Source organism: Leucoraja erinacea, chromosome 4 (assembly GCF_028641065.1).
Source record: "Leucoraja erinacea ecotype New England chromosome 4, Leri_hhj_1, whole genome shotgun sequence".
In the NCBI taxonomy this organism is placed as follows: domain Eukaryota; kingdom Metazoa; phylum Chordata; class Chondrichthyes; order Rajiformes; family Rajidae; genus Leucoraja; species Leucoraja erinaceus.
In genome coordinates this window covers 102,805,203-102,818,985 of record NC_073380.1, presented here as the reverse complement: position 1 = coordinate 102,818,985, position 13,783 = coordinate 102,805,203, and positions in this window count along the sequence as shown.

The following is a 13,783-nucleotide window of genomic DNA, read 5'->3' as shown; positions in this document are numbered from 1 at the left end:
GGGCTAGCAAAATTGGGAGAATTCAACATTCATGCCATCAGGATGCAAGCTGCCCAGGCGGAATATGAGGTGCTGTTCCTCCAATTTCCGGTGTTGCTCACTCTGGCAATGGAGGAGACCCAGGACAGAGAGGTCGGATTGGGAATGGGATGGGGAGTTGAAGTGCTGAGCCACCGGGAGTTCAGGTAGGTTATTGCGGACTGAGAGGAGGTGTTCGGCGAAACGATCGCCCAACCGCTGCTTAGTCTCCCCGATGTAAATCAGCTGACATCTAGAGCAGTGGATGCAGTAGATGAGGTTGGAGGAGATACAGGTGAACCTTTGTCGCACCTGGAACGACTGCTTGGGACCTTGAATGGAGTCGAGGGGGGAGGTGAAGGGACAGGTGTTGCATTTCTTGCGTTAACTCTCTTGCCTGCAAGTTTGAGAAGAGTTCCAGAAAACATCACTAACATTTAGAAATATATTGTCTAATGTACTGAGAACATTGGTGTAATTGCAGTATTATTCTCATGGCAAATATATATTTGGATCATTTTTTATAGTTACTTATGCAGTTCAAAACCTTTTGCAGGTCTTAGCACAAGATCAAGTTCGCTGTTGCAAAATTAAATCTTCCAAATCGCCAAGTGTAACCTAGATGTTCTGGTAAAGGATATGATAAAATATCAGATTGATGGCTGATATCCTTTACTAAGAGCAAGAGGGCCTCCCTCTCAAATTGGTGTCAACATTTATCAGCCATCAAACATGTATGAAGCTAAAGGTGCCCGAATATAATTCCACCTCTTTATATAATACAAGATCAAGGTTCAAACTGCCCACAGTGTGCAGTTTGGACAATAAACTAACAACTTAAAGTCTTGGTTCCTGAACAATTCCGGCTCTCAATACAATTCAAATACAATCTCAAATACAAATCCAATCTCAATATCCTGAATAGTCTCACAGGAGCCATTGAAATATTTGCTCTCTTTATTTCAGATACAATCTGCAGCCATTTGAATGGTTAAAATGGTTTGTGGTTGAAACCTACTGAAATCAGTGTTTTCTAGCAAATAAGTCTATCCCTTTAATCAAGCACGAGTCAAATTTGCTTTAACATTTTAATATATTGACTAAAAATGTATTTATTTGCTAAAGCGATATTTGCTAAAATTATACTTCGTGGAAAGCAGACCACTTTAAGGGTGAATCAGCAAAACATTTTTATTATGATATATTCTTCATAAAATAAATGATATTTAAAAACATCTTATATGTAGAATTGGTGTTTTGCTTTTGTTAAAATATTCTGGCATGTAAATTAATGTAAAAAAGATCAAGGCAGCATTATTCCCTTTTAGTAATCCATAATTTGATTTAGTTAACAATACAATAATACATTATAATACTCGGAAATTCAATTTTGTTATCGATTTAATCCTTGAGCATGAAATTCAATCCTGTACATAACTCCATGTACTGTTGGGACACATGATTGCATCCCTCCTCACCTTCTGGGATGTATGAATATGTACGGTAGCAATCACTGTTGAATGTCCAAGGTCTAAACTGAGCCACTGTTCAAGATACCAAAGAAGGCAATTAATATTTTGAATTGTTAATTTGAAGACCTAATCAGCAACTCAGTCCGGATCCCCACCCGATTTACTCTGACTGGAAAGTGTACGTTTTCCACATTCTGATGTGCTTCTCGATCACAAACCTTGTGGTTGCATCAGCCTCTTGTGCTGCGCTTGTGCGTGTTGCGATGTGAAGTACTCTGATCAGGGACATTATTATGAAGGCAGGAAAAATGGCTTTGTGGATTTGATTCTCCTCTCTGGAGGTCAAGGAGGACTGAATGATTAAATCAATTAGACAACCACTTATATATCAGCTGTTGACTGGGAGCATGAATGCATTTGTAAGTGGAGATGAAGAGGAATTGGTAATTTGAGAAATATTCCCAGAGCAGGCAGTATTTATACTTTGGTTTCCAGTGCATGGAGACGATTGCCAATATTAGTCTTACTTAATTAAAATGCAGATGTGTTGCTGTTTTCACATATTCCTTGTGATTTAATCCAATGGGAACATTATGATGATGTGCTGTAATAAAGCATTTACACAGTGAGTGCTCAACACATTTGATCAGGATCTGGGAAGACTGACAAACTTGTAAAAAGATTAAATGGATGTTTGGAAATGCAACTCAGAAAATGGCAGTCAGACTGAGAAAGCAAATGCTTGCTATTCATGCAATCTGGTCTGATTATTGATATCAAACTAAAATGCAAAATGCTCATTTAATAGAATTGTCAGCTGAAGCTTGTGACCAGTTGCATTGAATATCAATTAAATCAATTGAGTGTAATTAGTATATGGGACAATATCGATAATGCAATCTATCATAACTACATTACTAAAAGTAAGATCTTGACCACTTCCTGTTTTTCCGTTTCATGATTTTGAAAAAATGCTGCCTCTTACGGCTGTGATTTTTGGCCATCTTACTCAGAGTAAGGACAAGAGGATTTTTCCCATTGATGAAAAATAAAATAGTTATTAATGTTTAAATAATGTTGACATTGTCTCTGCTGCCCCTGCTGGTGGGAGGGGGGAGGGACTAAAACCCAGACGTGTTGTGCCTCAGTCTCTGCAAGATGGAGGAAGTGAGATGGCCACGTCTCTCTGAGCTGTGAATCACACTGAACACATGTCTACTCAACTGTGAGTGCCCTTAATGTGGTTTGAAAATGAAAATGTGGTTGCTTTGAAATGCTGCACGGCAAATGGTTGTTGCTGGTGGTAACCACTTTGAAATGCTGCACTGCAAACTGTAACTGCTTTAAAATGCTGCACTGCAAATGGTTGTTGATGGTGGCAACTGCTTCGAAATTCTGCACTGCTAATGGTTGTTGGTGGTGGTAACTGTTTTGAAATGCTGCACTGCAAATGGTTGTTGATGGTGGTAACTTCCTGTTTGAACTATATTGATTTTAGATAAAACGCTAACACTTACGGCTGTGATTTTTGGCCATCTTACTCAGTCCCCCTTTGCTCATCAGGCACAGAGGATTCTTCCCAACAATTAAAAATAAAATGTGATTAGTGTTTAAAAATGTTGAGAATCTCTCTCCTGTCAATCACACCACGATGGCCACGCCCTTTCCAGTGGGAGGGGGGGGGGAGGGATTACAAAACCCATAAGTGTGGGTGCGGCTCAGTCTCCCCAAGATGGGGGAGGGAGAGGTCACGACTGTGAATCAATTGAACACACTGAATGTCTACTGAACTGTGTGTAGTGTTTTGTGTAGTGTTTTGTGTAGTGTTTTGTGTAGTGTTTTGTGTAGTGTTTTGTGTAGTGTTTTGTGTAGTGTTTTGTGTAGTGTTATGGTGATTTCACCATGCTTGTAATAGTCGGGAACAGCAAAGGGTAGAGAAACTCTGCGTAATAGTATGAAACTGCATTTGAATGTGGTGGCCTTGCAGCCTGCATGAAATGGTACGAAACTGCATTTGAAAATGGTGGCCTTGCAGCCTGCATGAAATGGTATGAAACTGCACTTGAATTTGATGGCCTTGCACCCTGCTTGAAATTGTATGAAACTGCACTTCAATTTGGTTGGCTTGCATCCTGCTTGAAGTGGCCTGATACTGCACTTGTGTTTGGTGGTCCTGCACCATGCTTGAAGTGGCAGGAAACTGTACTTGAGTTTGGTGACCCTGCACCCTACTTGAAGTGGTATGAAACTGCACTTGAATTTGGTGGCCTTGCATCCTGCTTGAATTGGTAGGAAACTGTACCTGAATTTGGTGGCCATGCACCTTGCTTGAAATGGAATTTCAAGGAATAGCCGTGAGTCTACTGCTCGCCCAGAAGCCGTGAAGGGGGTCTGTGTGAACACGGGACCGAACGGGTCCCACTTAGTCTAGTGTAAAATAAAACTCTGATCATGGATGTTCACTTGTGGGGACGTTTGGTTGTATGAACTTTTGAAGAGCTGACGAGTTATGTGGGGGGGGGGGGGGGGGGGGGGGGGGGGTTAACAACTCGCAGTCATTCTGTCAGCTAGTACTCGCCCGGCTGTCCGCAGCGCAGCACCAGCCCCATCCATAGCCCTGCCGCTGAACACAAAGTACGCTCGCACCTGGGCTCGGGTTTCCCGAGAGAGCAGGAGATAAACCAAGGAGCAACCGAGTGATGAAGTTGTAAAGAGCTCTACAACCCTCCCCAGGGCAGAGAAAGAGAGAGAGAGAGGAGGGGGGGGAGGGGGTGGGAGAGCTTACAATAGGGGAGGGAGGGGTGGAAGGAGAGGGGGGGAGGAGAGGGGTGGAAGGAGAGGGGTGGGATGGAGAGGGGGGAGAAGGGGGGGGGGAAGGGGGGGGGTCCTTCCTTTCTGCCCCCCTCCCTCTCTCCCCCCCCCCCCATTCCTCTCAGCTCACCCTTCCTTTTTCTTCCCCTCCCTCCCTCCCGCTCTCTGCCCAGCTCCCTCCCCGCTCTCTGCCCCCCCCCCCCCCCCTCCCTCTCTTGGGAGTTTATGGGTGAGTGGTGGAGTATTGCGTTTTGGAACCAGCCCTTCCCTGTGAAGCTGTGCTCCCCCACCCCTCAATTTCCCCTCCCTCTCCCCCTCCCCTCCCTTCCCTTAGACCCCTCCCCCCCCCCCCCCCCCCCCCAACCGCGCATTGACGGGACAGGACCCAGCGGGTCTAGTATTATAATAATACTCTGACCTTGGATGTCTGTCTGTCTTGGATACTTGTTGGTGCCTTGTGTGTGCTTGATTCTCTTTTTCTTTGATTCACATCATCTCCTCGAAAACCCGACGCACTAACAGTGAAATATGTACATATTACAGTGGAGATGTACCTCATGATGTCAAAAATCCCCTCTTCCGAAAATTGTATTCATTATTTCCCGAGTTATATCTTGGAAATTCTTCACATATCTGACCTTTTTAAAATTTAACGAGCTGATGACAGCACAAAAGCTTCTCTCGCTCACAGTCCACCGGCCTGTCCCACCTGAGAGCTTTGTACAAGGATTGGGTCCTGTCCTAGAGCTCTCTTTCTCTCTCTCTCCCCCCAGGCTCTATCCGCTTTTCACAGCCCGCTTGCTCACCCAGCTCCCCTCTTCCTCTCCCGTCCACCTCTTCCCCACCTCCTCTTCTCTCCCCACCTCCCCTCACCTCGCCCCCATTCTCTCCACCCCCCTCCCTCTCTCTCTCTCCTCTCCCCCTCCTCTCTCTCCCCTCCCCTCCCCATCTACCTCCTCCCCTCCCCACTACCCCGCTCTCACTACCTCCTCTCTACACCTCCTCCCCTTTTTTCTTTGATTCTCTCCCCCATCCCCCCCCCCCCCCACTAGCCCCACCCCTCCCCCCCTCCTCCAACCCCTTCCCCGTCCACCCCCTCCCTCACCCCTCTCCCCCACCTCCTTCTCTCTCTCTTTTCACCTCCCCCCCTCCCCCCCTCGCTCTCCCCTTCCACCCCCCATCTCTCCCTATCCCTCCCACCCTCTCCCCCTCCCTCTCTCTCCCACCTCCCTCTCTCCCCCCCCCCCCCCCTCCTCCCTCGTCTCTCTTCTCCTCCCACCCTCCCCTCTGCCCCTCTCTCTTCCCCCTTTCCCCCTCTCCTCTTCTCTCTCCTCCCCCTCTCCTCCCCCATCCCACCTCCCCCTCCTCCCTCCCCCCTCTCCACCTCTCCCCCTCCCCCCCTCCCTCCCTCTCCCCCCTTTCTCTCCCCCCTCCCCCCACCCCTCCCCTTCTGCCCACCTTCCCCTTCTCCACCCTCCCCTCCTCCCTCCCCCCTCTCCCCCCTCCCTCTCCCCCCATCCCTCCCATCCACCCTCCCTTTCCCCCCCACTCGACCCAACTCCCCCCCCCCCCCCCCCCCTCCCCAGCCCCCCAATCTCCCCCAGCCCCCCCCCCACTGTAAAAGGATGGTGGTAAACCTGAGATTAAAGAAAAATCAACAGTAGTGTCCCTGACAAATGCAAATGTTCAGTAGAATATCTAAGTGGCTATTAGTATTGTGAAAAGCTATTGACTCGAACTTTAATCATCTGGCCAACATTTTGTCATGTAAGCATGAGAGCTTGTAGATTTTGTAAGAAGGAATCCTGATTTAACCGGGTCAGCTCTGCCAACAATTTAAATGCCAATGGAGTTCCCATGGAATTCAATAGCGAAGCAGAGGTTTACCGAGGTTGCTTGGTATTTATGCTGACATGTTGACTCTCAGATCCCATGCTAGCCCTGACCAACTAAGAATTTATCAGCCCTACACTTCAATAAGAATTCCAGTGCTGGGGAAGAACGGGGAAATAAGGAAATTAATTTGTTTGAATTGTGTTTTTACAATGTTTTAACTACTTAGCAATAACTGTTGTAATGTTTATGACTTTTCAATTTCTTCCACTTTTAAATATTTTTCATAGTGTTTCTGAATGGAGAAATTTGGAAACAATGAATCTGACAGCCAGCAAAGCTGGGGCAAGGATTTTCTGGCAATTACTGGGTTCTGGAAGAATTTAGGGCCTCACCACGCAATCATGAGACAGACTTTGCCAAGCAAGATCACTTGGGTAGGTTCAAATGAATGAGGAATGTGGTCTGTGAGCACCAGCAGGCCAGTGGTGCTTAAATATGCTACTCACCCTTGAGAGCTTGATGAGGTTCTTACCTGATGTTCAAACCTCTCATTATATATCACTAATAGTGAGTTGGATTAGAACACATACAATTCATCCACACTTCTAATTAAATAATTTATGCAGAGAAAACATTTCAACATTAAAATTCTGTATAATTTTGCCCAATATTTGAGATTCCAGCATTGTGTCTAGTGGGGCTCAGTGCTGGGACCCCAGCTATTTACGATATATATTAATGATTTGGACGAGGGAATTGAATGCAACATCTCCAAGTTTGCGGATGACATGAAGCTGGGGGCAGTGTTAGCTGTGAGGAGGATGCTAGGAGGCTGCAAGGTGATTTGGATAGGCTGCGTGAGATGCGTGGCAGATGCAGTATAATGTGGATAAATGTGAGGTTATCCGCTTTGGTGGCAAAAACAGGAAAGTAGACTATTATCCAAATGGTGGCCGATTAGGAAAAGGGGAATTGCAACGAGACCTGGTACACCAGTCATTAAAAGTAGGCATGCAGGTGCAGCAGGCAGTGAAGAAGGCGAATGGTATGTTAGCATTCATAGCAAAAGGACTTGAGTAGAGGAGCAGGGAGGTTCTACTGCAGATGTACAGGGTCTTGGTGAGACTACAACTGGAGTATTGCATACAGTTTTGGTCTCCTAATCTGAGGAAAGACATTCTTGCCATAGAGGGAGTACTGAGAAGGTTCACCAGACTGATTCCTGGGATGTCAGGACTTTCATATGAAGAAAGACTGGATAGACTCGGTTTGTACTCGCTAGAATTTAGAAGATTGAGGGGGGATCTTATAGAAACTTACAAAATTCTTAAGGGGTTGGACAGGCTAGATGCAGGAAGATTGTTCCCGATGTTGAGGAAGTCCAGAACAAGGGGTCACAGTTTAAGGTTAAGGGGGAAAACTTTTAGGACCGAGATGAGGAAAACATTTTTAACACAGAGAGTGGTGAATCTCTGGAATTCTCTGCCACAGAAGGTAGTTGAGGCCAGTTCATTGGCTATATTTAAGATGGAGTTAGATGTGGCTAAAGGGATCAGGGGGTATGGAGAGAAGGCAGGTACAGGATACTGAGTTGGATGATCAGGCATGATCATATTGAATGGCGATGCAGGCTCAAAGAGCCAAATGGCCTACTCCTGCACCTATTTTCTATGTTTCTATGTGTCCGCAACTATAGTAAAGCAATAGTATATATTGAATCATGTATATAATGCAAATGCATGAAAGATAATAGTACTCGCATATCTTTTATGTGTACATATTAGGTGCATTATTAGATCTTAATATAAAGCAAAGTGCAAAGGAAAAACTAAATTGCATGATCCCATAATTTATTTTCTGTTCTACATGAGTCTGAAATCCTGATGTATAAAGGAACAGGAGTGATAGCCGATGGGTTAGAATCCAGTCTGAACAGCGCTGTGCCATGCAGAATCAGGCCAACCCTGTGCCTATGAGAATCACTACAGTATTATTTAAAGAGTTACTGTGTGAGCAGCCTGGTCCAAGGTACCTGCATCCAGTGTGACCCTTAATGTAATGTATCTACACATCCCACTGTCAGGCAACACCATTCCTCATTCCCAACTTTGCAAACCGTACCCATCCTTCCTCTGACCAGACACAACCTATTCTGATCACCAACACAATCCTCCTTCTGATGCATCCTCTTCGATTGACTCTCACAACTTCTAAAGCCCCTGCGAAAATGCCCCACCTTTTTGCAAGCATGACAATGCACTTGGCCCGCGTTCCACACCATGCGATAGGAGAAATCATCCACCTCCACCTCAAAACTCCCCGCCGTGTCCATCCCCTGTGCCAACTGTATATACACGCGACGCTTGAACGTATATATATGTTGCATCTCAGGATCATCAAACCTGTACAAAAGTTTGGTGAGCCCTGACTGCACCTCTCCCAGCTTCCTTACATGTGGGATCAGGAGCGCATCCGGAACAAAAGTGGGAACGTTGGACAGAATGACTGGCAAAACGGGACCCCCCCCCCCCATGGGTCCACCGCCGCGAAATTCCCACCTGCTGTTACCCCCCTTTCTAGAGCCAGAGCCACCGCCTGTTCAGTCTTTAGTAGAACAACAACCTTCCCACTGACCACCGCGCCCGAGACTATGGCTTTCTTGCCAACAGTCTCACCCAGCGCATCTAGAAAGGCCTTGAAGGGCAGGTTGCTCTGCATGTACATTTTTACACCATATGTGCGCCCCATCAACTCGTGACCCTCAGTCTCCGAGACTGCCGACCGTGCGACAGCTGCATAACTCTGAGGGGCCGCCATCTTTAGGGCGTGGCACAACACACAAAGTATCAGTACTTTATATCCAAGCAGTCTTTCTGCTGTTGCTGCACCTCCACTCTTTTCCAGCAGTTAAATAGTCTTGTGAAGGCTTTCTTGGCAAGCAACAGAAGCAGTCTCCTCCTGATCAGATAGGAAATGTCCGTGCCAATCCTTCCCGTCGTTAAAAATGGAGCTTCCGGAGGCTTCTTCCCCAGGTCTCCGTCGCCTCCCCGGCTTCAACGAAATCCAAGGCACTGTTGCCGTTCTTACCCAGCACACCTGGACCGGGCAAGTCGGTGTAGGAGGGAGCTTTCCGATGTTACTGTCCACAAACACCGCTCCAGAATCAGCTCCGACTTGTACAAGTGTAACTTGGCCTTCCGCCAACCACAGGGTGCTCCTACGACTTTACAGATAGACGGACAAATCCTCCCTAATTAGAGGAATCTTTGAAACAAAGAAAGTCTCTGCAGATCGACAAAGCTCTGAACTGCAAAGTCTGACTGCTTTTGTTTCTCCCCGCCAAACAAATCCTTCCGAAAAGTTAATCAAATCCTCCTCGCCAGCAGAACAGCTCCTCTCCTGGCCCCGCTCTGGGAGTAGAACTGTGGGCGGATCTGGACCACAACGGCCATGAGCCCCAGGTGATCGTTTGCCTGCTTCTGTTGCAGGTGAGATGTTGCATCATGCCAGGGTCTTGGGCTTGTCCCACTTTGGCCGTCAGTTCCGCGACAGGCCGTTGACGCGCAAAGATTTCGTTCGCTACAGGCTGTTGGTGAGCGAAGATTTTGCACACAACTACATACCCCTCTGCGCTTCACAGTGGGACTGGCTCCACTTGGCTATACGATGCCCGTGCACCTCAATGTGACCACAAGGTCACGTAATTTGCGTGCCAAGGACACGCAAGTGGGACAGGCCCTTAACTCACCTCATAATTACCGCTACTAAAACCCCTGTCCCACGGTACGAGTTCATTCCAAGAGGTCTCCCGAGTTTAAAAAAAATCAAACTCGTGGTAAGCACGGAGAATGATCGTAGCGGGTACGTCGGAGCTCGGGGACGTCTAACGGCAGGTACTTGGGAAGACTCGCTAATGGTAGGTAAGCACGGGAAGACTCGTGAAGATATTTCAACATGATGGAAAATGTCAACGAGAGCCCCAAGTACCGACGAGTGGCCAGTATGGTAAATCTCCGAGTTCGAATCGGGGCAAACTCGGGAGAACTCTTGGAATTAACTCGTACCGTGGGACAGGGGTTTTAGTTTCTAACACCCGCACTCCACCTTATGCATTTGTCCAGTGCCAATTAGCAACCAGGACAGGTTAAGTGTTGCCTGGGTTTCAACAACTAAGTTACAGAGATAGGTTGAACAAGTTAGGTCTTTATTCTCTTGAGCGCAGAAGGTTAAGGGGGGACTTGATAGAGGTCTTTAAAATGATGAGAGGGATAGACCAGAGTTGATGTGGACAAGCTTTTCCCTTTGAGAATAGGGAAGATTCAAACAAGAGGACATGACTTCAGAATTAAGGGACAGAAGTTTAGGGGTAACATGAGGGGGAACTTCTTTACTCAGAGAGTGATGGCGGTGTGGAATGAGCTTCCAGTGGAAGTGGTGGAGGCACGTTCATTGGTATCATTTAAAAATAAATTGGATAGGCATATGGATGAGAAGGGAATGGAGGGTTATAGTATGAGTGCAGGCAGGTGGGACTAAGGGGGAAAAAATTTGTTCGGCACGGACTTGTAGGGCCGAGATGGCCCGTTTCTGTGCTGTAATTGTTATATGGTTATATGGTTATATTATAAGTGGTTGGACAAAAATGTAGCATGTCAATGTGTCGATGTGCCAATATACAGTTGACAAGGTTGGAAGTAGTACAAAATGAACCTCTGTCTCACCTCGAAGGGCTGCTGGGATTCCCGGATGGACATGAGAGAGGAAGTGTCGCACCAGGTGCTCATTTCTGTCCTTGGCCTCCTCTACTGCCAGAGTGAATCCATGTAAACTGCAAGAATGGCACTTCATCTCAGTAAGCCTACAACCCAAAGATATGAACGTTGAAATCTCGAATGTCCAAATAATGTTTCCCTAAATTGCCACCGCACGCCCCTCCCCCCTCCCTAGTCTGCACACATTTCTCCCATCATCACCCACCACCCCAAATTTGCTGCTCCTTCCTTCCACACTATACACTCATCTGCCACCTCTCCCATCCCCTGGTGCCCCGTGTGCCTTTCATCACCACTACCTCCCTCTTGCTCCACCCAACCTCACTTTTCCAGCTTTCTCCCCCGTATTCCATCACTGTAGAAGATTCCCAATTGGAAAGGATGTGTGTCCATTCAGTCCACAGATGTTGGTTCCCCCCCCCCTCCTCTCCTCCCTCCGACCCACTACCAAACTATCCCCAACCCACCCCCTGTGTTTCTCCAGGACTGCTTTTTTGCCAGCATTAATTTTCTCTTTTGTCTCTAAAATAGTTTCTGGGTTGCATAGACGTATTACTATCTAAAAAGATAAAACCATTTAAATAAATATGTTTTAGCCTGCACACCTAGACCAATACGATTAACATTTAATCTCTCATACTATTCATATTGCTGTTCCTTATTTTCAGCCATTACATCCAATCAGTTTAGAAAATAATAATTAATTGCTTACTGAAGTGCTTCTTATCCTCTAGGTTGCCAACGTAACCTTTTCTGGATGAAATTCCCCTGACTGATGTAACCTTTCCTGCAGCAGATGCACTCTTAACGATGCTCCGATGCCGCATGTCAAAGCTTATCACTTACACAGTTGAGCTACGTACTTTTTTGATAGCTCCTAGCTACAACGATATACATTGTTGGTGGTCAACTCACACTGCCAGCGGAAAATATTGTAATCTTCATTTTTCCTATTCAGCTGCATATAGCTTGCAGCTGTCCTATTTAATTCAAAGCTGTCATTGCAAAGCTATCCTCTATCATATCTGCTTTGCTAACTGAAACAATTGTTTGCTCACCAGAAATGTTGTGTTCATAAATATGGGCTTTTCACTTGAGACAAGATTCCTGCTCTTCTGTCCTGAGTGTCTTTGCTCATTTGCTGAAATGCAATAGAACATACCACTGACAAATAGGGTGGCATGTTCATTTCATAACCATCGCCATTATTATACTACTTCTTCTTGCGTATGGCGTGCACAGCCTACAGATGTTTGAATACTTGTTCTATTTGATCTTATTTGAATGTGCACGCTGGGCTGATTGCGTTCGTCAAAACAGGGCAGGACACATGAAGGTTGCAATCTTCCACCCCAACATTATTAAACTAATTGTATTTAATATGAAATATTAATCTACATATTGTTCACTAAATAGTACTGATGTTTTCGGCAGCTCCAGGAACCCAGACTCAATATTACATTAACCTTATGGGCCTGTCCCACTTAGGCGATTTTTCAGCGGACTGCCCGGCGTCTGTCAAGTTGCTGGCAGTCGCCTGAAAAAACGGCAACTGGAACGGCGACTGTTAGAGTGGAACAGACACTGGGAAAGGGGGAAGTACAACGGGATATGGGGGTTCTTGTACATCAGTCTTATAGAATCTTAGTGGGTCCATGGTGTTTTGGTAGATTGGATTCAAAATCTGCTTGTCCATAGAAGACAGATAATAGCAATGGAAGAGTGTTATACTGATTGGAGGTCTGTAGCCAGTAGTATTCCATGGGAATCGGTGTTAGGATTTATACAGCCTGCAATTATATAGAAATGATTTGGAAGAAGATGTAGGTGAGCTGATGAGCAAATTTGCAGGTGACTCAAAAATTGGGACAGTTGTGGATAGTAAGGAAGTTTATCAGAAGATACAACAGGATATGGATCAGTTGGAAATATGAGCAGAGAAATGGCAGATAGAGTTGAACCCAGACAAATGCAATGCATTTTGGGAGGGTATATGTAAAAATAAAGTATACAATAATAGTAGAACCCTTAGGAGTATTGATATACATATGTATCTTGGGATGCAAGTCCACAGCTCCCTGAAAGTGGCAACATAAGTAGATAAGGTGGTAAAGAAAGCAAACGGTATACATGCCATCATTGGTCATGGCAGTGAGTATAAAAGTTGGTAAGTCACGTTGCAGTTGCATAAAACTATGGTCACCCCACATTCGCAGTTCTGGTCACCACATTACAGGATGGACATGAAGGTTTTGAAGAGAGTACAGAAGAAGTTCACCCGGATGTTGGCTGGATTATAAAGTATTACCTCTAAAGAGAAGTTTAGTCAAACCTGGATTGTTTTCACTTTGAACATTTCATCTTGGACAGGGGACGTGTTGGTAGCAGGTGTGATAGCAATGTTTAATAGGCATATTGAACGACACTTGAATAGGCAGCAAATAGGGGTACATAACATGTGTGAACAGCTAAGAATAGTTTAGTTTGACATCATAGTCAGCGGAGATATTGTGGGTCAAAGGGCCGGTTTCTGTGCTGTACTGTACTGATCTATAATTTATGTTCTATGTTCTATTTTTCACCATTTGCCGGCAGAGCATTGCAAGGTATTTAACTCAAAGGACACACAGAGCAGGAAGAGGACAGTAACAAACAAGAACTTCAGCAGAAGTGCTTCCTCCCGGGCATCTGCTACACCACAGGTAAGCAATCTGCTCATGGTATTTGTTCATACCCGAGTTAACATTCATGGGGTAAGGTTGAGGACATCAGCCAAATGTGATATAATATGATAGTTAGCATTCAGAAGTAAATTAATCATCCAGGGTGCTGTTTGGGCATTAGGCCACCACATCAATACTAATTCTGTGCTGC